Source organism: Lithobates pipiens, unplaced genomic scaffold (assembly GCF_037356315.1).
Source record: "Lithobates pipiens isolate NorthernLeopardFrog02 unplaced genomic scaffold, aLitPip1_a1.2 Scaffold_37, whole genome shotgun sequence".
Lineage (NCBI taxonomy): Eukaryota > Metazoa > Chordata > Amphibia > Anura > Ranidae > Lithobates > Lithobates pipiens.
In genome coordinates this window covers 7,874,539-7,902,332 of record NW_027507825.1, presented here as the reverse complement: position 1 = coordinate 7,902,332, position 27,794 = coordinate 7,874,539, and positions in this window count along the sequence as shown.

Here is a 27,794-nt window from a genome sequence, read left to right as displayed (position 1 = left end):
TTAATGCATTCTATGCATTAAGGTGAAAAAACATCTCACACTGCTGGCGCCCCCAGTCCCCCCCGTTTTACTTACCTGACCCCTCGAAAATCCCGCGCTCGCCCCCGCAGTCCTCTTCGCCGCTCAGCCTGGCCGCTGATTGGCTGGAGTGGATGGATTGAAAGCAGCGCAGCCATTGGCTCGCGCTGCTGTCAATCACATCCAATGACGCAGCGCGCCGGGGGGCGGGGCCTTGTGATACAGCGAGCGGCTATAGCCGCCGGCTGTATCACGGAAGGGCGCCCGCAGTGCTTCTCACCAATGCGAGGGAGCTCGCATTAACGTGAGAAGCACCTGCGGGAGGAAGCAGAGACAGCCGCCGAGGGACCCCAGAAGAGCAGGTTCGGGGCCACTCTGTGCAAAACGAGCTGCACAGTGGAGGTAAGTATAACATGTTTGTTATTTTAAAAAAATTAAAATTTTTACTTTACAACCCCTTTAAGTCACATTTACATTTAGAGGTTAAGCGCTGCACTTTTATCTTTTCTTTTTTGTTTTTATGTTTGCCATGTACCTTTAAATGTGTCTGGGAGATTGCGGTGCACTTTAGGTATTACAGAAGGATAAGAGTAATGTGATCATACAATACGATACGGCTCAAGGCGCAACTTAACGAGTGTAGAGTGATCCGTTTATACTTATATTGTGTCCATGTTTCAGGTCACAGATGGCACAATAATGATTCCTGCCTTATCCCCCCCCCCCCCCCCCCCCCAACCCTTTCTGATTGGAGAGCACTTAGCTTTTCACAATAGATTAAACAGATCAGAGGTCGGCGTGTTATTAGCAGCTGGCATTTCAGAAAACAACGTAGCGTCGTGAGTGTCATTTCCAGCTCTAGTGTCTCAATTATCCTTTTCGTTGGGTTTTATTGATGTTTCGTACATGCTTGAACAATCTATTCACCTTGCCTTGTAATTACTGAGCAATTATATTTTATTTTATGTCCCCCCACATTGTCATTTTTAAATAGAAAAATAGAAACATTGTTAATACTGGCATTAACGGAATATATTGTCCATTAAGATTCATTGATGTTATAATGCCTGCATTGTGCCGTGCACAGAGATCATGGAATCCATATGTAACGCACGAAAACGGCCTCCCCACATAAAAAAAAACAAAAAAACCTTCCCCAATAACTGGAAATGTATTGGTAACCTGTAAATTATAAATGCTGTTTAACCACTTCACCTCCGGAAGGTTTACCCCCCCTTCATGACCAGGCCCTTTTCTTTGCCAGTATGGCAGTGCGTTACTTTAACTGACAATTGTGCGGTCATGTGACACTGTACCCAAATAATATTGATGTCCTTTTTTTGCCCACAAATAGGGCTTTCTTTTGGTGGTATGTGATCACCTCCGCGGTTTCTTTTTTGCTCTATAAACAAAAAAAAGACCAATAATTTTGAAAAAATAAAAACAAAAAAAAAATAAAAATATTTTTAACTTTTTGCTTTAAAACTGTGACAGGAGTGATTTTGGGTGGGGGTTTTGCTCCGCTGGCCCCTCTTATGTGTAAAGCACCCTGTGTCCATTAGGGGCACATGGTGACTGAGAACCCCACTATGATTTGTGCTATTTAGACACATTGTACAGCCACACTGGAATGTTGTATAAATGTATATATTGTGTGTTGTCTCATGCTGTTGTGGACTCTTTGCTGTGATCGTTTGGGGTGTGGCTGTATTCCAATGTTCTATTGCAGTGATGGGGAACCTTGGCACTCCTGATGTTTTGAAACTACATTTCCCATGATACTCCACTACACTGCAGAGTGCATGAGCATCATGGGAAATGTAGTTCCAAAACATCTGGGGTGCCAAGGTTCGCCATCACTGTTCTATTGTGTCTGTCTGCCTTGGATATTATGGGATGCGTATATAGACTAGCTGTGAGATTGGTTACAGACTGTTTGCTGATGAGAAGTTTGAATACACCTGACCTGTGTGTCTATTGTGATTGGGCAGTTTACCCCGCCCTGAATCCAAGGGTAGAGGGAGTGCCTCTGAGTTGTATATCTGTTGTAACATTTGTTTGAATAAAGAAGTTTGATGATGGTGTTCACCTTACACTGAATTCCGGCTGGTGACTGGGTGGGCTAAAGGGGCTTGGATAGTGCTGGTTCTGGACAAAGGAAGCATTTACTGTGGACATAGACCTGGGGTGCGTCACAAAAACATATCCAAGAAAAAAATGTAAAAAAAATCGAATTTCTTCATCAATTTAGGCTTAGGCTCAATTTAAACTAAAAAAAAAATCCCATTAAGCGTATATTGATTGATTTGCGGAAACACTATAGCGTCTACAAACTGTGGGATAGATTTATGGACTGTTTACTTACCTACTTTTTTTTTACTAGTAGTGCCGGCGATCAGCGATTTTTGGCAGGACTGCGACATTGCGGCGGACAAATCGGATACCTGACACTGTTGACACTTTTTGGGGACCAGTGACACTAATACAGTGATCAGTGCTAAAAAAAATGCACTGTCACTGTACTAATGACACTGGCAGGGAAGGGGTTAACATCAGGGGCAATCAAAAGGTTAAATGTGTTACCTGGGAGTGCTTTCTAATTGTATGGGGGGATGGTTTAACTGTAGGAAGACAGAGATCCGCATTCCTGCTTAGCAGAAACGCAAGATCTTTGTCTTCCTTAGGCCCCTTTTACACGGGACAGATCAGTAATGATCCGCCCCGTGATGATCCGCTCGCTCAGCTGGGATGGCTCCGTTGTCCCCGCTAAGCCGGCGGCAGACAGGGCGGTCCCGGCACACTGTGCCGGGACCGCCCTGTCAGCTCTCCACTCTTCTCTATGGTGGATCGGAGGAACACAGACCGTGTGTCCGTGTTCATCCGATCCGCTCTGCAGACGGATAGAAAAATAGGTTTTTCCTCCGTCTGCAGAATCGGACAATTGCGGAGGCGGACAATAGCGGGTGTCTGCGGATGTTCCTCCGCAGACACCCGCTATCCCATAGGGATGCATGTATGTCCGTATTTCATCCGCAAACGGATGGATGAAATACGGACATATCATCCGCATGTGTGAAAGGGGCCTAACTAGCAGAACTGGCGATCTGCCTTTCTCTCCTAAAGATTGCCGGGGTTTTGCGGACATCGGGTCAGCCGGATGTGGGGCTCCAGCAGCTCGTGCGCACCCAGAGTCTTAGAAAGATATCACATACAGATACGCGATTTTGCGCTTAACCACTTGCTTACTGGGCACTTAAACCCCCCTCCTGCCCAGACCAATTTTCAGCTTTCAGCGCTGTCGCACTTTGAATGACAATTGCGCGGTCATACAACACTGTACCCAAATGAAATTTTTATCATTTTTTTCCCACAAATAGAGCTTTCTTTTGGTGGTATTTAGTTACAGCTGGGAGTTTTATTTTTTGCTTAACAAACAAAAAAAGATGCAAAAAAAAAAAAAATAAATCATGTTTTAATAGTTTGTTATAAAATTTTGCAAACGGGTCATTTTTCTCCTTCATTGAAGTGCGCTGATTAGGCGGCACTGATGGGCTGCACTGGTGAGCACTGATGGGCTGCATTGGTGGGCACTGATAGGCTGCATTGGTGGGCACTGATAGGCTGCACTGGTGGGCACTGATAGGCATAGTTAAGGCGGCACTAATAGGCACAGATAATGCGGCACCGATGGGCACAGATAAGGCGGCACTGATGGGCAAAGATGGGCACGGATGGGTGGCACGGATGGGTGGCACGGATGGGTGGCACGGATGGGTGGCACGGATGGGCACTGATAGGTACCACTGATAGATGGGACTGATAGGCACTGATAGGTGGCACTGATAGGTGGCTCTGATAGGTGGCACTGCTGGGCACTGATAGGCGGCACTGCTGGGCACTGGTAGATGACACTGATGGGCATGGATAAGTGGCACTGGGGTGCAGCACCTTTGAGGCAGATTGTGGGCACTGCTGGGTGGCACTGCTGGGTGGCACTGTGGGTGGCACTGTGGGCACTGCTGGGTGGCACTGTGGGCACTGCTGGGTGGCACTGACGGGGGCACTTACTTTTTAAACATTTGGCACTGCAGGGGGCAGGTGGGCACTGGCAGGGGCATGTGGGCACTAGCAGGGCTGGCCGTGATCGGGACTGATGTCCCGATCACGGCCGCCGGTGATCGGCTTTTATTTTTTCTCCTCGCGCTGTCAGCGCGAGGAGGAATAATAGCCGATTACCGGCTCCGTTATATCACATGATCAGCTGTCATTGGCTGACAGCTGATCACGTGATAAGGGGTCGGGATCGACCCCTTGCACGGATCGGTGATCAGACGAGTCTCATGGACTCGCCGATCACAGTGCGCACCGCGCGCGCCCCTCAGGGGGCGCGCAGGCCGCTCGTGCACGGGACGACGTCAATAGACGTAGTCCCGGAAAAGGAGATCCGCGCTGTAGCCGTCATTTGGCTATAGCGCGGATCTCAAGTGGTTAAGCGTCCCCCTGCCTCAGTATATGTACGTGGGACTGTCCTTAAGTGGTTAAACAATAGATAAGGTGATATTTAAGGTTAGGCTATGCTGACCTCAGTTGGCTTGAAGCTTCTCTTGGGTATTTTAGGTCTAGCATCTTCCATTGTAGGACCTGGCTTTTTAAAAAAAGAAAAAAAAGTTAGGACTTATTTTTTGTTTATTTAATGCTCTCTGGGTTCTATTGGGAGGTTCTGTTTTGTAGACCACTATTTCTCTCTTTTTTTTTATCCAGATTTTATTTTATGATTTAATTTTTTTCATTTATTTTATGAACAACTAAACACACACACACACACACACACAAAAACATATCTCAAAGAATCCTAACAAGCCAAAAGCAATCACCAACCCCCCCCCCCCCCCCTGATATAACCGAGCAAACAAAAAATTGCAGATGAGAGCTATTTCTAACAATACAACTATATCTGAAAAGGGCTGTACCCTAGCTTGATACCGAACTCATGTGGGCTAGCCACGATGCCCAAATTGAGTCAAACCTCTAAGATGAGTTTCTGAGAAAGAAAATGCCGTATGTCGCACATAGAAAAGGCACTTATTTAAATCAAATATTCAGTCAGATATGGTCGGGGATACAGGGAAGTCCACTTAAGAGAAAATTTGTCTCCAAGTCACAAACAGCGCACCTGTTGACAGCTGAAATGTTAAAGTCAAGCAATTGAAGCTGTCAAAAAAAAAAAAAAAAAGCAGTCGGCTAATGTTTATCAACAACATTGCTCAGCTGCTGAAACAGAAAAATAATAAGTTATTACATTACATTGTTACTTTTTGTATCTTTCTGTTTATTCATCTACAGATCAAAGGGATGAACTTCCATCTGCAGATGAATTCAGTTTAAAGCAACCCGTCAAGTAAAAAAAAAAATAGTTTTGTGTTTTTTATTAAATGCCCCTCTGTTTAACCCCTTATTAGTCCCTAATTTACTCTAATCATCATTAATGCCTATTCTCCTCCATTTAATTATTATTTTCCTGCTGACTTTTTTTGTTCCCTTTTATTTTATAAACGATTAACCACTTTCAGACCGGACCATTTTGCTGGCTTAAGACCAGACCACTTTTTGTGATTCGGCACTGCGTCGCTTTAACTGACAATTGCGCGGTCGTGCGACGTGGCTCCCAATCAAATTGACATTCTTTTTTTCCCACAAATAGAGCTTTCTTTTGGTGGTATTTGATCACCCCTGCGTTTTTTATTTTTTGCGCTATAAACAAAAATAGACACATTATTTTTTACTTTTTGTTATAATAAATATCCCCCAAAAATCTATAAAAAAAAATTTTTTCCCTCAGTTTAGGCTTCTACATATTTTTGGTAAAAAAAAAAAAAAATCGCAATAAGCTATTATTGATTGGTTTGCGCAAAAGTTAAAGCTTTACAAAATAGGGGATAGTTTTATAGCATTTTTATTAATATTTTTTTTTTATTAGTAATGGCGGCGATCAGCGATTATTATTGTGACTGCGACATTATAGCGGACACATCAGATATTTTTGACACATTTTTGGGACCATTGTCATTTATACAGCAATCAGTGCTATACAAATGCAGTGATTCCTGTGTAAATGACACTGGCAGTGAAGGGGTTAAGCAGTGGGTGGCAGTGTAGGGCTTAAGTGTTCCTAGGGGTGGCGTGTTACTAACTGTGGGGGGGTTGGGCTTTGTTTTAGTGAACGCTGATCTCTGCTCCAATCACATGGAGCAGAGATCAGCGTCACTTGTTGCTAGGCAGAACAGGGAGATGCTGTTTACAACGGCATCTCCTCGTTCAGCAGCCCCACGTGAGACGATCGCGGGTATGCCCATGGCGATCGAGTCCACGGGACCTGCGACTGGACTCAAGGGGGTCCCGACCGGCATGCGAGCGCGCCGGCGGCGGCATGCTCGCGATGGCAGGGCGGTATTTAAAACTGGACGTACCTGTATGCCAATATGCCTGCCCGTGCCATCCTGCCGATGTACATCGGCGTTCGTTAATATTTTCCCACCTTTAACATATATTTACACGTTTCACATTAAAACAGAAAACGTAAAATGTAAAAAAAAAAAAAAAAATGTATTTCATTTGTAAATAACTTTTCAATGCTTTGTACCATTGCTGACAGCTGAAGTGTAAACAAAACAGTTGTGGTAGGTAATTGGTACTGGCGAGTACTAAAAAAAAAAAAAAAAGAATTGGTGCTCGTTAGGCTTATGCAATTAGTTTCGTAATGAATCGAAATTTGGCCGAATTTTGCTTCTTTCGGACATTTGGATGCATCCGAATGTCCAAATAAAAAAATAACAAATTTCAACGAATACGAAAGAAATTATAGCGAATATAACCAATGAATTCGACATGATTCAGTAATTTATATAAAGATCTAATGAAACAAAAGGTCAACTCAAAGTAAATCTTACAGTCCAATCAGCTGATGAATTTTGTGCCGGAGGATGGATTACTGGCAAAGTGCATTCCTGAGAAGTGAGTTAGAAGGGTGTTGTATTGTATTTGAGCCGAGGAGAAGAGACGTTGTCATTGTGTGTGATAAAAGATTCAATAAACAAAACGACTTTCCAAACTACAAATCATTATCACAAATATATATACATACATAGATATCGAACTTCAATGAATAAGAACGAAATTATAGCGCATATAACAAATTAATTTGACATGTTTCGAGATTCAGTATAACGAATATTGACGCTCTACAGAAATAACAAATTACCCGAAAACGTATTAACGTAACATAACGAATATAACAGAACGAAATTATGTATTTTATGAATGACAACGAACCCGAAACTAAACAAAATTTTCCGTTGTGCACAAGTCTAGTAATCGTACTCGTTGTGAAAATGGTATCGGTGCATAGCCACGATGACCAAATTGAGTCAAACCTCTAAGCCCTTGTACACACGGTCGGAGAATCCGCCGGAATGTGTCCTATCGGACCGTGTTGTCGGATAATCCGACTGTGTGTGGTATGCATTGGAATATCCATCGGACCAAGTTTTCCAACATGTTGAAAAAATTTTCCGACCAACTGGTCCGATCGGACATACTCCGATCATGTGTAGAGAATTCCGATCGGACCAAGTGCCACGCATGCTCAGATCAAATTCCTACATCAAAGCTATTGGCTACTAGCCTGAATGTAGTCCCATCGTAACGAAATGACGTCATCACGTTCTGAAAGATCTGATTTTTTCGACAACTTGGTCCGACCGTGTGTGTGCAACAGTTTCGGACAAGATCCGACGGATTTGGTTGTCGAAATGTCCGACCGTGTGTACAGGGGCTAAGATGAGTTTCTTGGAAAGAAAATACTGTAAGTCGGACATAGAAAACGCATTTATTAAAATCAAATATCCAGTCAGATATACAGGGAAGGGAAGGGATACAGGGAAGTCCACGTAAGAGAAAATTTGTCTCCAAGTCACAGCGCTCCTATGAAAGTAATCTGCTTTTGGTGGCTTAAGCAATGAACAGTTAACGTAGCCCAATAAACATGTAAGAGGATCCACTGGAAGTTTCACATCTAAGGCCGCGTACACACGGGCGGACTGTCTGGCCAACTAAGTCCGTCAGACAATCCGACGGACAGTCCGTCCTACTTTTGAATGAACGGACTTGACCACACACGATGAACAGACAGTCCGCTGAAAGTTTGCGCGATGACGTGTACAGCACGTACGACGGGACTAGAAATAGGAAGTCCAATACACTGCAATGCAACCTTCGGCCGTGTAAATCCTTTCTGAGCATGTGCCATACTTAGTCCGTCCAACTAGCCTACTGACGAGCGGACTGTCCGCTGAAACCAAAGTTGGACGGACAATATTACGGAAATTCCGAAAGACTTAGTCCGTCAGACTGCACGCTGAAAAAGTCCGCTGAAGCCCACACACGAGCGGACTGTCCGCTGAAACACGTTTCAGCGGACTAAGTTGGACATCTATACACAACAACAGGGCTAAAACTTCAAGGGACAAGGAAATTTAAACCAGGATAGTTGGTAAGTATGAGGCAGCTGCTTTGGGCCCCACAACAATGACAGGGCCCAGGGCAGCTGCCCCTTTTGCCCTGCCTTAAAGATGGCACTGATTGGAGGGGGGGGGGGGGGGGTTCCGAAAAGCACTTTATACCACTTTAATACCTCTAGAATTTTGGGCAGCGCCATAATAGGTGTATCAGGAACCCTGGATTGCCACATCTAGGACAAACCGAGTTGTCTCTTAAGCCAATAGCACACAGGAATTCTGGGGTCACCAGTGGTCATCAACCCTGTCCTCAGGGCCCGTTAACAGGCCAGGTTTAAAGGATAACTGAAATGCATCACAGGTGATATCATTTGCTGCTCAGTATTCTAGTCTGCATCTCTCCCAAGTTAATACATAAAACCTGGCCTGTTAGTGGGCCCCGAGGACAGGGTTGATGACCACTGCTATACACCCTCTGCAATATAAAGAACTGGCTTAGCCTGTGTGAAGGTGAAATGCACCATACACACGATCGGACTTTCTGACAACAAAACTGTGTATTTTTGTTCGAAGTGGGTTGGCTCCAACTTTTCTTGCATACACACGGACACACAAATACTAGCCAACAATTATGAACGTAGTGACGTACAAGACGTACATGATATCTCCATTACGAACGCTAGTTTTACCAGACCGAGCGCTTCCGGCTCATACTTGATTCCGAGCACGTGTGGACTTTTGTCCGACGTACTTGTGTACACATGATCGGAAAGTCCAACAACAAAAAAATTTGTTGGCGGGAAATTTGAGAACCTGCTAGCCAACATTTGTTGCCAGAAAGTCCGAAAACAAATGTTCGATGGAGCATACACACACACGCGGTTTTCTTTGTTTTTCTTGTTTCATTTTTTGGTACATTTTTGTACAATTTTTGTTATGTCCTTTTAAATACATGGTCATCTTAGGATCAAATGATTTTATGTTCACCCAATGAATTATATTTTTTAAATTTATATATGTGTGGTTGTTGCCTACAAAGTCCCAATGAAGGGGGATTCTCTTTTCTTGATGTTCTATACATAAGAGACAGGAGGGTCCTGCTCATGGAGCTTACAATCTAAAGGGAGCGGGAGGTGGTACAAAAGGTAATAGCTGCGGGGAGGACGATCTGATGGAGATGGTTTGGGTGGAGGTGGGGTAGGCTTCTTAGGTGGAGGTGGGGTAGGCTTCCCTGAATAAGTGAGTTTTCAGGGATAGCCTAAAGGAGGACAGGGTAGGGGCTGACCGGACATACTGGGGCAGGGAGTTCCAGAGGATAGGAGAGGCTTTGGAGAAGTCCTGAAGGTGAGCATGGGAGGAGATGACAAGGGAGCTAGAGAGCAGGAGGTCCTGGGAGGAGCGTAGAAGAAGGGAGGTGCCCAGTGGGTGGCTTTCCTGAGGCACCTGACCAATAATAAAAAGTGTAAGGGCTGATATAAACCTCCAGGGAGGTCTATGTGGCTATTGGCTGTACAACATTCATCAAAACAGCAGCCTATTCTTTAGTATGAATCTCATGGGGGATCAGGAAAGCTTTGCAGATTCCACCTTCTTCGACTGTACTCAGTGTGGGCCAGATTGTTGGGTATACGATCAGGGACGCTGATAGGCCAGTACAACTGGCCCTGTTGTACCGGGCCTGGCCAGCAGGGGGGCCTGGGAAACCTGAACACAGAACTAATTAATGTAAAAAAAAAAAAAATCCTCCAGCCACCATGACCAAACATTGTCTGTCCGAGTCGTCCTCCTCCCCCCCCCCCCCCCCCGTTTGAGTTTTTTTTATTTTATTTATTTTGATAGCTCAATATCTGCAGGTGGCGACAGGGGGAGGGACTATTTTTTTCTATTGTGGGCGTGGAAGAATGTCTCTTCCACGCCCGCTCCTCATGCTGGCTCAAGTCCCAGCCAGCACGTCCTTTCCTGGCGCAGCGGAGTGATTCCTCTCCCTCTGCTCTGTTCTTCACTCGGCCCAAGAGAAGAAGCAGTGAAGCGAGCAGGGCCACCAGCGGCAGAAGAAAGAAAAGAAGCAGCTGGCATCTGACTGGAATAGTTTGTGGACACCCGCACTCCAGTCCAGGCAGCAGCAGGATCAGGGAAAAAGTAACCCCTGGGGCCAGGCTAACACAGGTGTGTGCTTGCTTGGGGGGGGGATTTGAGATCTACTACTACTGCAGCAGCATCTATACATTACGGCATTGGTGGCATATATATATATATATATATATATATATATATATATATATTTATATATATATATATATTTTTTTTTTTCAAAATAGTTTTTATTTTTTTATTTTTTTTAAAAGTAAAAACCGCAGAGGTGACCAAATACCCCCAAAAGAAAATAATAATCACTTGTAGACAAACCTGCACTTTTTTTCAAGGCGGGGGAGGGGGAGGGGCCAGGGACAGGGCCAGGGTGGGGCTAAAGGAGGGACCACGGGCAGGACCAAGGGTGGAACTGAAGGGGGCCCCCGTCAGGTAGACTGTACGGGGCCCCATGATTTCTATCAGCGGCCTTGTATACGATACTTCTTTATTCATCCACTTTCAGACATTACTCTTCATAACAACTTTGGGGAGAAGCTTTGAAGATTCAGAAGCGTTGTTGCGCGTTGTTGCTCTTGCTTTTCTTGACCCAATGATGGTCAACCCTGAAGGCTTCTTATTAATTGTATTATAATATGAAATGTGGGAGCTCCTTGGGGAATGGTAATCTCGCCATCTCCCCTGTTTATGCAGACTCCTTCTGAATCGCCGTCTCCTCAAGCTTGGGACTTCATGTTCTCTTTGTGATTCTTTCGCTGCCGATTACTTTATTATTCTGAAGCTCCCTAATAGAGGCTTTCTAAATAGTTCCCGCTAATTAATGTGATTTCTGTTTTCGGAATACGTAGGTTGATTCTGGGCATTGCTGAGCAGCCAAACAAAAGGAAAACCGGGGCAATCACTTAACATGCAGCAAGTGTAGCAGCAAAATTAAAGAGCTACAATCTCATTACAAAGAAGGAGATTCGTTTAAACTGAAAAACTCTTTAAATTACTTTCAGCTCTTTGAAGTCCTTCCCTTGCTTTGGCAAGTAACTGATATGCAAACTCAGCACTTGACACCCTCTCATACCATGTGCACCCAACTCATTCCACTACATCATCAATGATGTCTGACAGCTCAGCCCTCATAGACCAGATTAGAGAAGGCTGTCTCTGAGTAGAACGTTTTGTTCTGGTAGATACCTACTTAATTGAAAATTAAATGTGGACACACACAGGAACACAAATTCAAACTTCTCTGCATGGTCTTGTCAACAAGAGACATGGAAGCATTTAAAAAAAAAAAAAAAAAAAAGAACATAGCCAAACCCATAGCTCGGCTCAAGATTTTCTCCTATTAAAGCGGGAGTCCGCCGGGACTCCGCGTTTTTTTTTTTTTTTTTAAAAGCCAGCAGCTACAAATACTGCAGCTGCTGACTTTTAAAATAGTGACACTTACCTGTCCAGCGCGCCCGCGATGTCGGCACCCGAAGCCGATCTCTAGATCGACACTCGAGTGCTGCCGCCGCCATCTTGGGTATGGGAATCAGGAAATGGAGCCTTTCGGCTTCATTTCCCGGTTCCCTACTGCGCATGCGCGAGCCGCGCTGCGCAATGAGGACGGTCCCCACTGCCTCTGGGATCTGTGTGTTTCCCAGCAGGCAGCGGGGCACTTGCGGGAAGGGGTGGGCACTTGCGGAAAGGGGCGTAAGTTACGCCCCTTTCCGCAGAGAGCTGTCCCGGAAGTGGGTGCAGTTACCTGGATTATCCAGGTAACTGCACCCCCCTCCCCCCTGAAAGGTGCCGATTGTGGCACCGGAGGGGGGGAGGGTTCCGATGAGCGGAAGGTCCACTTTAGGGTGGACCTCCGCTTTAACATACATGGGCAATCCAGTTGCTGGCTACTGAAATGGATATTTTGATGATAGGCAACTCCTATCCTCATATTGATTAGTGGTTCCAAATTAATAACTACTGCAGTAGGGAACAGACACAAAAGATACGCTCAGCGTCTTTCCAAATAACCGTTCTCCTTTATTATGACGCATTTGAAGGCTTTTATACACATGATTACATAGGTATCGCATTAATATTACAATTGTACGTTTATGGTAACAAGGGGCATTACATAGGCAGGCTAATTCTAATCAGGACTTGAAAGAATGCAAAACATGTACTGAAAACATTGTTAGTGCCGTGTGCACAGTGAGGGCATCGTGCAATACATATAAAATAGAATACAATTATATACAGAACCTACAAATTTCCATTACACTACAATAGCCTATCCCCACTCTCCATCGAAGATATAAAAAAATATCAGCTGCACTCCAAATTTAAAGTCTTACTAAACCCACAGCAGTAAAATCAGTCTGTATATGCAGTAAAGCATGCAAGGGGTTAATCCTCTGCATTGTGTAAAAAAAGCTGTTTGATTCTGTATGCACAGATCCTCCCTTTCTTTTTACTGTCCCCGATACATCTGCTGATAGCACAGAGCCCTAGGAAACACTCTGCACATGCTCAGTTTGGTGCGTATTGCTAGAAGTTTTTTTTTTGGGGAGGGTGCATGTGATCAGGACAGGGCTAATTAGCACTGTCCAGACAGAGGGTCAGGGGTCATGCAGCCTCACAGGACAGTCAGAGGAGAATGGAAACTCCTCCTACAAGCTTTAAGCAGTGCTAGGCTGGACACTGATCGAATTCACAAGACTGCTATATACTGCTGATGAGAAAAGGTTTTTAGCAGTTTATATTTACTAAAATAATTGCATTTCCATGTTCTGTGTACAGTGAGAGACCAGATATAGTGACTGCAGGCTGCTGGGGAGACCAGATATAGTGACTGCAGACTGCTGGGTTTAGTAACACTTTAACTCATCTTGCTGTATTTATTGATTGACACCAAAGCCACTGCATACAACATGTGTCCACCTGAAAACCAACCTTCCCTGATGTGTTTCGTCACTCCTGGCTTGCTCACAAGGATAAGGAGTTGTAGCACCTGCCTAGTTAAAGCGGAGGTCCACCCTAAAATGGACCTTCCGCTCATCGGAATCCTCCGCCCCTCCGGCGCCACAATTGGCACCTTTCAGGGGGGAGGGGGGTGCAGTTACCTGGATAATCCAGGTAACTGCACCCACTTCCAGGATAGCTCTCTGCGGAAAGGGGCGTAGATGATGCCCCTTTCCGCAAGTGCCCGCCCCCTTCCGCAAGTGCCCCGCTGCCTGCTGGGAAACACACAGATCCCAGAGGCAGCGGGGACCGTCCTTATTGCGCGGCGCAACTCGCGCATGCGCAGTAGGGAACCGGGAAATGAAGCCGAAAGGCTCCACTTCCTGATTCCCATACCCAAGATGGCGGCGGCAGCACCCGAGTGACGATCTAGAGATCGGCTTCGGGTGCCGACATCGCGGGCGCGCTGGACAGGTAAGTGTTACTATTTTAAAAGTCAGCAGCTGCAGTATTTGTAGCTGCTGGCTTTTAAAAAAAAAAAAAACGCGGAGTCCCGGTGGACTCCCGCTTTAAAGCGGAGTTCCACCCGTTTTTTTGTTTATTAAAAGCCAGCAGCTGCAAAAAGCATAGCTGCTGACTTAAAGGGGTTGTAAAGGTAAATGTTTTTTCACCTTAATGCATTCTATGCATTAAGGTGAAAAAACATCTCACACTGCCGGCGCCCCCAGTCCCCCCGTTTTACTTACCTGACCCCTCGAAAATCCCGCGCTCGCCCCCGCCGTCCTCTTCGCCGCTCAGCCTGGCCGCTGATTGGCTGGAGTGGATGGATTGAAAGCAGCGCAGCCATTGGCTCACGCTGCTGTCAATCACATCCAATGACGCAGCGCGCCGGGGGGCGGAGCCTTGTGATACAGCGAGCGGCTATAGCCGCCGGCTGTATCACGGGAGCGCGCCCGCAGTGCTTCTCACCAATGCGAGGGAGCTCGCATTAACGTGAGAAGCACCTGCGGGAGGAAGCAGAGACAGCCGCCGAGGGACCCCAGAAGAGCAGGTTCGGGGCCACTCTGTGCAAAACGAGCTGCACAGTGGAGGTAAGTATGACATGTTTGTTATTTAAAAAAAATAAAAAATTTTACTTTACAACCCCTTTAATAAACCGACACTTACCTGCCCCACGTTCCAGCGATGTGGACACACGAAGGCTAGCTCCCCTCTGCCCTCCTCTCCTCTGCACCATCATGGTAGCTGTGGGCACCCAGCCATGACAGCTTATGGCTTCAAGGCCATGTGCTAGTCACGTTGCGCTCTCTTATTGGCCAGCCGATCTTCTGGGACCTGAGTTGTGTCCCAGAAGATTGCTGGCAGGGATGGGCCGCCTAGGGCGAGAGGAGGAATCGCCTAGGTGGCCGAAGATAGGAAGCAGGAAGTGGGAGAGGAAGTCCCATGAAAAAAAGAGTACAGACTCCCCTCCCCCCAAAAAAACGGCATGCCAAATGTGGGATGCCACAGTTATGGTGCAGGCATGGTCCACATTGGTCCAATGTAACTTAACAAATATATCCATACCTGGAATAATTTTTTTAAGGGGGGGAAAAAAAGTCGGTCTGCCTTTGTTGGCTGTCCATTTTAATGTGACTATTTCTTCATTAGCTTTAAATATTCAAACCCAGCCAGACACTAGGAGATAAGTCACGGCAAAACACATTTAGAATTGAATTTGTTACAGCGGAGTTTCCTTTTAACGTTGAAGAAATGACTTATTCCCTCCCAATCAATCTATTGTGTTTGTCATTGTGTAGCGGAATTGTCTTCCGTCTTTTCTGAGCCTCAGTCCCTAATAATTCGGATGAGCGCCAAGAGTCGGTCCCCCCCGGAGCCCGCTGTGCGTTCTATGTGCTGCCACGGGCTTTTACCCAGACATCGCTGCTCCTGCACTTCAATCCTCAGGGATGTCTGAAAATTTCCTCTCTGATTTTCCATGTTCTGGGGGCAGAAGAAAACAGCGGGCTGAAATCACTGCTCACCATCTCTCCGCATCACGTCTCCTTCGAAGCACACCCAGGGTGACTACACAAAGGCAACTTCAATGTAAAGGAAAAAGAAAACCGTTTTGTTTATTTTTAAATATACAATATATACCAAAAGTATTGAGACACCTGTCTTTACACGCACATCAACTTTAATGGCATCCCAATCTTAGTCTGTAGGGTTCAATATTGAATAGTCCCACCCTTTGCAGCTATAACAGCTTCAACTCTTCTGGGAAGGCCATCCACAAGGTTTAGGAGGGTGTCTATGGGAAGGTTTGACCATTCTCCACCCCAAACTCACTCATCCATGTCTTTACAGACGTTGCTTTGTGTACTGGTCCAAATCATTTGGTGGAGGGGGGATTATGGTGTTGGGTTGTTTTTCAGAGGTTGGGCTTGGCCCCTTCGTTCCAGTGAAGGGAACTCTTAAGGCATCAGCATACTAAAACATTTTTGGACAATTTCATGCTCCCAATTTGGGAACAGTTTGGGGACGACCCCTTCCTGTTCCAACATGACTGCCCACCAGTGCACAAAGCAAGGTCCATAAAGACATGGATGAGCAAGTTTAAGGGGCAGGAACTTGACTGGCCTTGCACAGAGTCCTGACCTCAAACCAATAGAACACCTTTATGCATTGAATTAGAGCGGCAACTGCGAGCCAGGCCTTCTTGTTCAACATCAGTGCCTGACCTCACAAATGCTCTTCTGGAAGAATGGTCAAACATTCCCATAGACACATCTCCTAAACCTTGTGGACGGCCTTCCCAGAAGAGTTGAAGCTGTTCTAGCTGCAAAGGGTGGGCCAACTCAATATTGAACTAATGCTGGCCATACACTATACGAAAAATTGGCCGAACCCATTTGGCCGTCAGTGCAAACAATAGTGTCATCATGTAATGACCAATAAATCATTCAGCGGACATTATGATTGCATTTTTGTATGTTTTTTAAATATACCTAGTGCAGACGGGAAACACATTAACCTTTCAATTTATCGTTCGTTCGGCAGAAAATTTCCAAACTTGTCCTTCGTTTTTTTTTCGGCTCAAAAACGTCCCAACAATTATTGATTTTGTACCCATTAACTGGTCGAAAAACAAACGAACTGTCTAAATGACCAAATTTCAGCCGATTTTTCGTATATTGTATGGCCAGCATAAGACTGGGATGACATTAAAGTTCATGTGTCTGTGTGTAAAGGTAGGTGTCCCAATACTTTTTGGTAATCCAGTGTATGTTGGTTGACCTGTAAGCGGTGGTAACCTGGCCTGAAAATGGCAGGAAAAGCATTAACCCTGAGAGTCCATTCACGCAGGGGCAACACGACTTCCAGCGCGAATTTGGGAGGCAACTTGGACACGACTTGAGTATGAATCACAACACGACTTGGGGCAACTTACAAGGCAACTTAAAGTTGCCACCAAGACAGGGGACTTTGCCAGTAGTGATGGACGAACTTCCGACGGGACGTTTCGCGAACGCGGACCACGAACGCGGCCGATAGTTCGCGAAACGGAAAGTTCGCGGCGGGCCCCATTGACTTCAATGGGAGGCGAACTTCGCAAACCTTTATGTCAAATTTGCAGCCACAAAATAATTATTAGCTGGGCAAACATAGTCCCACCACATGACCAATGACATAATACATGTATGAGGTGAATTTGGGATCGATAACTACAAGCATTCTTTTTTTATATGGGAAATTGTTCTGACAATTCAGGACTGTGGAGCGCATGAAGGCAATGGAGGAGACGGAAGGTCAGGGACCAGGGTAGGCAAAGAAGAGGGTGCAGGAGATGATCACCAGCAGCGTGACATACAGCAATGACACCTGCACCGTGATAGAGTCATCTGACAACAGCACCGTGATACAGAGCACTGACATCAGCAGCGTGACATACAGCAATGACACCTGCACCGTGATAGAGTCATCTGACAGCAGCCCCGTGATAGAGAGCACTGACATCAGCAGCGTGACATAAAGCACTGACATCAGCACCGTGATATACAGCACTGACAGCAGCACCGTGATAGAGAGCACTGACATCAGAAGCGTGACATTAAGCACTGACATCAGCACCGTGATATACAGCACTGACAGCAGCACCGTGATAGAGAGCACTGACAGCAGCACCGTGATATACAGCACTGACAGCAGCACCGTGATAGAGAGCACTGACATCAGAAGCGTGACATTAAGCACTGACATCAGCACCGTGATATACAGCACTGACAGCAGCACCGTGATAGAGAGCACTGACATCAGAAGCGTGACATTAAGCACTGACATCAGCACCATGATATACAGCACTGACAGCAGCACCATGATAGAGAGCACTGACGGCAGCACCGTGATATACAGCACTGACAGCAGCACCGTGATAGAGAGCACTGACATCAGAAGCGTGACATTAAGCACTGACATCAGCACCGTGATATACAGCACTGACAGCAGCACCGTGATAGAGAGCACTGACAGCAGCACCATGATATACAGCACTGACAGCAGCACCGTGATAGAGAGCACTGACATCAGAAGCGTGACATTAAGCACTGACATCAGCACCGTGATATACAGCACTGACAGCAGCAGCGTGACATTAAGCACTCACACCAGCACCGTGATATACAGCACTGACAGCAGCACCGTAAGCAGCCCCAGGAGTAAGTCAGCACAGGACAGGGATGGTGTGATCCCCTCATAATAAGCAGGCCCAGGAGTAAATCAGCACAGGACAGGGATGGTGTGATCCCCTCATAATAAGAACCCCCAGGAGGAAGTCAGCACAGCACAGGGATGGTGTGATCCCCTCATAATAAGAACCCCCAGGAGAAAGTCAGCACAGCACAGGGATGGTGTGATCCCCTCATAATAAGCAGGCCCAGGAGTAAGTCAGCACAGGACAGGGATGGTGTGATCCCCTCATAATAAGCAGGCCCAGGAGTAAATCAGCACAGGACAGGGATGGTGTGATCCCCTCATAATAAGAACCCCCAGGAGGAAGTCAGCACAGCACAGGGATGGTGTGATCCCCTCATAAGCAGCCCCAGTAGAAATATGACACCGTTCAAACTCTTCAAAGAGGAGGGTAGGGGCATATAGTACGGTGTGCTTTTTTGGGACAAGGAAGTGAGCCAAATGAAGAAAGAAGGTCTGTGTGCTTGATTAAAAAAATTGTTTATAGACATATACATGGTCTACTGGTCACATGTGTTGAATTCCTCCGAGATCCATGCCTCATTTATTTTTATAAATGTGAGGTAGTTAACACTGTCGTGAGCTAGGCGAGTACGCTTATCGGTCACGATCCCCCCTGCTGCGCTGAACGTCCTTTCGGACAGGACACTGGATTAGGGGCAAGCCAACAGTTCGATTGCAAATTGGGCAAGCTCTGGCCAGAGGTCAAGCCTGCCCACCCAGTAGTCCAGGGGTTCATCACTCCTCAGAGCGTCCACATCAGCTGTTAACCCGATGTAGTCGGACACCTGACGGTCTAGGCGTTCCCTGATGCTGGATCCGGATGACACCTGTCGATGGGTCAGCTGAAAGAATGACCTCATATCCGAAGTCACCAACACATCTTCAAACCGGCCTCTTCTTGCAGGCGCTGTTGGATTGGTACCCGCAAATCCTTCTCTGGGAGTGGGAATTGCTCCTCTGCCAGCGCTCGCAAAAGCAGAATGCAGCATTTCTCGAAGCAAGGCCTGGAAGTGCTGCATTCTGACAGCCCTCTGCGACGGCGGTAACATTTCCGCCATTTTGTGTTTGTACCGGGGGTCTAAGTACGTTGCCACCCAGTACTGGTCCTTGACCCTTATGCTTTTTATACGGGGGTCCCTATTAAAACACTGGAGCATGAAGGCCCCCATTTGCACTAAAGTGGAAGCGGTGTGGTGGCCTGGCTCCTGCTCATCATCCAGGATAATGTCGTCCTCTTCATTCTCCTCTCCCCATCCACGCACAACAGGGATCCCAGAAAGGTTTAAAGCATGCTCTTCTTGCTCCTCCTCATCCGCCCCGACACCATCCTCCTCTGACTCCTCATCAGACTCCTGTTGTTGACTTGTCTCAGATAGAGTAGCCCCCCCTGGGAATTCATCCAGCATTGCGACTTCCTCATCTTCCCGCTCCTGCTCCTTCACAGCTTGATCAATGACACGACGCAATGCACGCTCCATAAAGAAGGCATAAGGTACCATGTCACTGATGGCGCCATGGCTGCGACTGACCAGTTTGGTGATCTCCTCAAATGGCCGCAGAAGTCTGCATGCGTCGCGCATGAGCAGCCACTGGCACGGTGAAAAAAAACCCAGCTCCCCAGAACCTGTTCTGCCGCAGAGTTCATACAGGTAGATGTTAACTGCACGTTTCTGCTGGAGCAGCCTATCAAGCATATAGAAGGTTGAGTTCCATCGCGTCGGGCAATCGCAAATAAGACGTCTGACCGGCAGATTGTGTCGCCGCTGAATGTCAGCAAGGCGAGCCATGGCCGTGTAAGATCTTCTGAAATGGGCCGAGATTTTCCTTGCCTGCCGCAAGATGTCCTGGACCCCAGGGTATTTGACAACGAATCGCTGCACGACCAAGTTTAAGACGTGTGCCATGCATGGCACGTGTGTGATTTTGCCCTGTTTCAATGCGCTAAGCAGATTGGCACCGTTGTCACACACCACTTTACCAACTGTCAAATTGAGCGGTGTTAGCCACTGATCTGCCTGTGAACGCAAAGCTGAAAGGAGTGCCGGGCCAGTGTGGCTCTTGACTTCCAGGCACAACAGACGCAGCACGGCATGGCAACGTCTCACCTGGCATGTGGAATAGGTTCTGGGGAGCTTGGGCGGTGCAGTGGAAGAGACGCTAGCAGCAGAAAAGGAGGAGGCAGCTGAGGAGGAGAGGGAGGAGGATGGAGTAGGAGGAGGAGGAGAAGAAGAGTCAGACCTGCATGCAATCCGTGGCGGTAAAACCAAATCTACGCGGGTGCCACGGGTTACATGCTTGACGGCCGTCAGAAGGTTCACCCAGTGGGCAGTAAAAGTGATATACCTTCCCTGCCCGTGTTTGCTAGACCACGTGTCTGTGGTCAGATGTATCTTGGCACCGACACTGTGTGCCAGAGATACATTCACTTGCCGCTGAACATGGCCATATAGCTCTGGTATGCCCTTCTCTGAGAAATACTTCCTTCCTGGGACCTTCCATTGTGGAGTTCCAATGGCCACAAATTTGCGAAAGGCCTCCGAGTCCACCAGTTTATATGGCAGTAGTTGGCGGGCTATGAGTTCTGACAAACCAGCCGTCAATCGTTGGGCAAGAGGGTTATCCGGCGTCATCATTTTTTTATGCTCGAACATTAGGCCCATGGAAGCCTGCCTTTTTGCAGAAAAACGTGAGCTTGGCGTGATGGAAGGTGGAGTGGAGGACAATTGTGAGGAGAGAGGAGAAGGAGAAGTAGAAGACGAGGCTGGACGGTGAGAGCCTGCAGTGTGGCTTTGTGTGTTACGTTGCTCCCACTGGGCTCGGTGATGGCTGCCCATGTGCCTTCTTAAGGCGGTCGTCCCTAGGTGAATGTTGAGCTTACCGCGACTAATGCGTTGACTGCAAAGATTGCAGATGGCAACGCTATTGTCAGCAGCGGACACATTAAAAAAAGCCCACACTGCGGAGCCATGTGCCGGTGTCCTGGGAGCGCCAGATGTGACCGTACATGGTCGATGACTCGCTCCTGATACATTTGCAGTCTGCTTTGTCCCTCCTGTGCAATGTAAGTTAGTCCTGCTTCTCCTCCCTATCTGCTGGTCCATATCTCCCTCTGAACTCCCCTCCTCTTCCTTTCTTGTGGGCACCCACGTGACATCACTAGACACGTCATCATCGACGTCACCTTCCCCACCGCTATAAGTAGAGATCTCGGAGTAGGCAGCAACACCGGGGACCAACCTCCTCCTTGGGCTGATCTGGGTACTGTCGTCAGACTGCTGAGTAGCGGTTGTTGCTACCTCCTCTTCCTGATCCAATACCAAGAGTGGCTGCGCATCAGAAATGTCCTCTTGATATGGATCGGAAAATAATTCCTGTGACTCAAGCGGAAGGTATGTGGTGGTGGTGGTGGTGTTGTTGGTGGTAGTGGCTTTGGGGGTGCACATAGCAGAGAGTGAAGAAGAGGGTGCAGATCGAGAGGATGAGGAGGGTGCAGAAGAGTAAGGCTGAGTGAGCCACTCAACCAAGTCTGGTGCGTCCTTTAAAGTAATTGAACGCACCTTCTGCAACTTCCCACTTTGGCTCAAGGCTGTTGCTCCTGCCCTACCCCTTCCACCCCTGTGGAAGGGCCTGCCTCTTCCTCTGCCTGTCATTTTTTAAATGACCCTGTGACAAAACTCTTAGTCCCTATACCGATGAAGGACTGCTGCAGTATAGGGCAGCGGTCAGCAGTGGTGCACCTCAACCCTATGTATTGTGGACCGATACCGGTCCTTACAGAACAGCAGACTGTGCCTCACTCAACCCTATGTACTGTAGCACCCTTCACCAAGTTACCAGTCCTTATAAGGACCTTTGTGGACCAAGTAGGTTGTGTGTGACTGATTAGCAGACTGTACGTCAGTCCCTATACCAATGAAGGACTGCTGCAGTATAGGGCAGCGGTCAGCAGTGGTGCACGTCAACCCTATCTATTGTGGACCGATACCAGTCCTTACAGAACGGCAGACTGTACCTCACTCAACCCTATGTACTGTAGCACCCTTCACCAAGTTACCAGTCCTTATAAGGACCTTTGTGGACCAAGTAGGTTGTGTGTGACTGATTAGTAGACTGTACGTCAGTCCCTATACCAATGAAGGACTGCTGCAGTATAGGGCAGCGGTCAGCAGTGGTGCACGTCAACCCTATCTATTGTGGACCGATACCAGTCCTTACAGAACGGCAGACTGTACCTCACTCAACCCTATGTACTGTAGCACCCTTCACCAAGTTACCATTCCTTATAAGGACCTTTGTGGACCAAGTAGGTTGTGTGTGACTGAATAGCAGACTGTACGTCAGTCCCTATACCAATGAAGGACTGCTGCAGTATAGGGCAGCGGTCAGCAGTGGTGCACGTCAACCCTATCTATTGTGGACCGATACCAGTCCTTACAGAACGGCAGACTGTACCTCACTCAACCCTATGTACTGTAGCACCCTTCACCAAGTTACCAGTCCTTATAAGGACCTTTGTGGACCAAGTAGGTTGTGTGTGACTGAATAGCAGACTGTACGTCAGTCCCTATACCAATGAAGGACTGCTGCAGTATAGGGCAGCGGTCAGCAGTGGTGCACGTCAACCCTATCTATTGTGGACCGATACCAGTCCTTACAGAATGGCAGACTGTACCTCACTCAACCCTATGTACTGTAGCACCCTTCACCAAGTTACCAGTCCTTATAAGGACCTTTGTGGACCAAGTAGGTTGTGTGTGACTGATTAGCAGACTGTACGTCAGTCCCTATACCAATGGAGGACTGCTGCAGTATAGGGCAGCGGTCAGCAGTGGTGCACGTCAACCCTATCTATTGTGGACCGATACCAGTCCTTACAGAACGGCAGACTGTACCTCACTCAACCCTATGTACTGTAGCACCCTTCACCAAGTTACCAGTCCTTATAAGGACCTTTGTGAACCAAGTAGGTTGTGTGTGACTGATTAGCAGACTGTACGTCAGTCCCTATACCAATGAAGGACTGCTGCAGTATAGGGCAGCGGTCAGCAGTGGTGCACGTCAACCCTATCTATTGTGGACCGATACCAGTCCTTACAGAACGGCAGACTGTACCTCACTCAACCCTATGTACTGTAGCACCCTAGACAGACCAAGTTACCAGTCCTGATAAAGAGCTTTGTGGAACAAGTGAGTTGTGAATGATTAGCAGACTGCAGCAGAAGGGCAGCAGTCAAGTATAATATTCTTTCTATATTTGGAAGAAAGAATATTATACGTGTACAAGCCTATTACCATACCACTGATACCAGTCCTGAAAAGAACCTTTGTGGAACTAATAGTAACAGCAACTCTTTAAACTGACCCTCACTGCCTGACACACTGCTTCCTTCCTGTCCCTATACAAACTGGCAAAACAGAGGAGACTGGAACGATTACTGGTTACTGGAATAGCTCTTTTGTTCACCTGATAGTAACAGCTAATGATGATGATGATGATGATGATGACTAATCTGGCTGTCCCTAAAATAGCAGCAGACACAGCGCCCTGTCCCTTTATCTAAACTGACAAAAGACACTCAGGCTGCTGCAACAATCAGTAGCACAGCAAACCTATATACACCTAACACCTATACCAGTCCTGAAAAGAACTTTTGTGTACCAAATAGCTAGTGGTTTATCTCTTCCTGCTCCAAACAGCAACCTTTCCCTATAGTGACAGAAGAAAGAATGTAAAATGGCCGCCGGATTGGGTGTATTTATAAGTTAGGGGGAATGTCCAAGTGTCCATGTGCTGTCATGTCTCAATTGGCTGTCCTGTACCCCATGATGGATGTGTCATCAGGTCAAAGTTCCTTTACACAGTAAAAACATGGAAGTCCGCCGGGGCGAACGGCGCCAATAGTCCGCCGAACTGGCGGACCGCGAACAGCCGAAATTCGCCGCAAAACGACCGCCGGGAGAACTGTTCGGCCATCACTATTTGCCAGTAGCCAATCACATAATAATCAGCTCTGTGGGAGGGAGGGCTTTGCCTAGAAAACTATTTTTACTTCCTGGAAAGTTGCTTCAGTTAAGACAGGGGATCAGACTTGGAGGCAACTTGAAATCAAGGGGTACAAATCGCCTAGAAGTAGGCTTGAATAGTACAGGAACCTTTTTTGAAGTCGGAGCGACTTCAGTAGTGTGCATCAAGAGGGATCCATTGACTTACATTGATTTTATCATGTTGCACAACTTGAGGCAACTTAGGACGACTTCAAGTCGGATCCAAAGTTGCCCCTGTGTGAATGGACTCTAAGGCCGCGTACACACGGGCGGACTGTTCGCCCAACTTAGTCCGCTGAACAGTGTTTCAGCGGACAGTCCGCTCGTGTGGGCTTCAGCGGACTGTTTCAGCGGACAGTCTGACGAACAAAGTCTTAGGGAATTTCCGTAAGACAGTCCGTTCAAACTTGATTTTGTCCGTCCAAACTTGGTTTCAGCGGACAGTCCGCTCGTGTGTAGGCAAGTTGGACAGACTAAGTATGGCGCATGCTCAGAAAGGGTTTACACGGCGGAAGGTTGCATTGCAGTGTATAGGACGTTGTTTTTCTAGTCCTGTCGTACGTGCTGTACACGTCATCGCGCACGCTTTCAGCGGACTGTCTGCTCATCGTGTGTGGTCAAGTCCGTTCATGCAAATTTTGAACGGACTGTTTGTCGGATTGTTTGACGAACTTAGTTGGGCGAACAGTCCGCCCGTGTGTACGCGGCCTTAGGCTGCATTCACACCTGAGCGTAGCTTTTTCAAGCGTTTTTTGCGGCGTTTTTTACCGCGATTTGCGGCGTTTTTTACCGCGATTTGCAGCGTTTTTTACCACGATTGCGGCGTTTTTTGCCGCGTTTTGTCGCGAATTTGTGCAGGGCAAAAGGTCACCAATGTTAAGCATTGCAGATACAGCGTCAAAACGCCCATAGAAATGCTTGTTGTCACGCTAAACGCTCGAATCGAGCGTTTCTATTAGTTTCTATGGGAATGAAAACGCCCAAATCAGCCCGATTCGCGCGACAAAAAAGGGTCCGGAACTTGTTTGAGCTTCAGGCGTAGGGCTTCAGGCGACATGGAGTGGAGATGTGAACCATCTCCATTGAGAATAATGTATTTTTTCCCCTCCAGCGTTTTGTAGCTTCAGGCGTAGGGCTACAAAACGCTCAGGTGTGAATGGGGTCTTAGACTGCTTTCACACCACACCGCTGATAGCGGCGGCGGTAAAACGCTGCTATGTTTAGCGGCGTTTTACCGCCGGATTTGCGGCGGATTTGCGGCGCATTTCGGCCGCTAGCGGGGCGCTTTTACCCCCGCTAGCGGCCACGAAAGGGTTAAAACCGACGGCAATACGCCGCAATAGCAGCGTTTTGCCGGCGGTAATACAGCGCTGCCCCATTGATTTCAATGGGCAGCAGCGGTGGAGGAGGGGTAAACACACCGCTCCTTCACCGCTCCAAAGAAGCTGCTGGCAGGACTTTTTTCTGACGTCCTGCCAGCGCACCGCTGTAGTGTGAAAGCCCTAAGGGCTTTTACACTACAGACAATGGTGCAGCTTCTTTAGGGCGTTTTTCAGGTGCTATTTCTAACGCTATAGCGCCTGAAAAACACCCTGGTGTGAAAGGGGTCTTACAGCCAGGTTACCCTTAGCTTTCAGGTCAATCTAAGGACACAGGAAATCACACAAATATTGTAAGATTTGGCACCTTTGTGGCTCAACTTATGCCCTGTACACACGGTCTGACTTTCCGATGGAAAATGTGCAATCGGATCTTGTTATCGGGAAATCTGATCGTGTGTGGGCTCCATCTGACTATTTCCATCTGAATTTCCGACACACAAAATTTGAGAGCCGGATCTAAAATTTTCCGACAACAAAATCCGATCGTTTAAATTCCGATCGTGTGTAGACAATTCTGACGGACAAAGTGCCACACATGCTCAGAATAAATTACAAGACAAAAGCTATTGGCTACTGCCCTCTTTATAGTGCCGTCGTACGTGTTGTACGTCACCGCGTTCTGAGCGATCATATTTTTAGACAACTTTGTGCGACTGTGTGTATGCAATACAAGTTTGGGCCAAAATCCAACGGATTTTGTCGTCGGAATGTCCGACTGTGTGTACAGAGCATAACACGAGGAAATGAGCTCAGACAGGGAAAACAAGTGCTTACACAGGCAGACACATTAACTCCTACATGGGGTTGCATTTTTGGCAAATGTACATGACCATTCAATGGCATTGGCAGCATCATTGGGGGGGTAATGGGGGAACAATGAAAATGTGTCTGATTTAAAATACTAATGCCCATATGGGGAAAACTAAAAAAGCACTTTTGTCTCCCTTTATATTTACCGGTGACTGGCCTACTCTTTTAACCCCTTAAGCCCCGGACCAATTTGCAGCCAAAGGACCAGGCACTGTGTCGCTTTAACTGACAATTGCGTGATCGTGCGACGTGGCTCCTTTTTTCCCACAAATAGAGCTTTCTTTTGGTGGTATTTGATCACCCCTGTGGTTTTTAATTTTTGGGCTATAAACAAAAATAGAGCGACAATTTTGAAAAAAATGCAATATTTTTTACTTTTTGCTATAATAAAAAAAAAATATATAAGAAAACATTTTTTTTTCCTCAGTTTAGGCCGATAGGTATTCTTCTACATATTTTTGGTAAAAAAAAAAAAAAATCGCAATTAGCAATTATTGATTGGTTTGCGCAAAATTTATAGCGTTTACAAAATAGGGGATAGTTTTATAGCTTTTTTATTAATATTTTTTTTTTGCTAGTAATAGCGGCGATCAGCGATTTTTATTGTGACTGCGACATTATGGCGGACACATCGGACATTTTTGACACATTTTTGGGACCATTGTCAGTTATACAGCAATCAGTGCTGTTGAAATGCACTGATTCCTGTGTAAATGACACTGGCAGTGAAGGAGTTAACCACTAGGGGGCGGGGAGGGGTTATGTGTGACGTGTGTGTTTTTTTTACTGTTGGGGGCGTGGCTTGACATGTGAAGTCACTGATCGTCTTTCCCTATAACAGGGAACAGACGATCGGTGACAGCCACACTAGGAAGCACGGGGAGAGGTTTGTTTACACAGACCTCTCCTCGTTCTTCAGCTCTGTGACCCAATCGCGGCACACCAGCGGCGATCGGGTCCACTGGTTCCGCAGCCACAGTCATGGAGCTCAGGACCGCGTCGCGAGCGAGCCGCCGGTGGCACGCGCACGACCCACGGCTAGGTACTTAAAGAGCAATGTACCTGTACGTGCTTGTGCCCAGCCGCGCCATTCTGCCGACGTAAATGTGCAGGAGATGGTCCTTAAAGTGGTTGTAAACCCTTACAAACCACTTTGACCTACAGGTAAGCCTAGATTAAGGCTTACCTGTAGGTCCAAGCAATATCTCCTAAACCTATATGGTTTAGGAGATATTTGCCCGAAAACGGGCACCGCTGTCTACGGCGC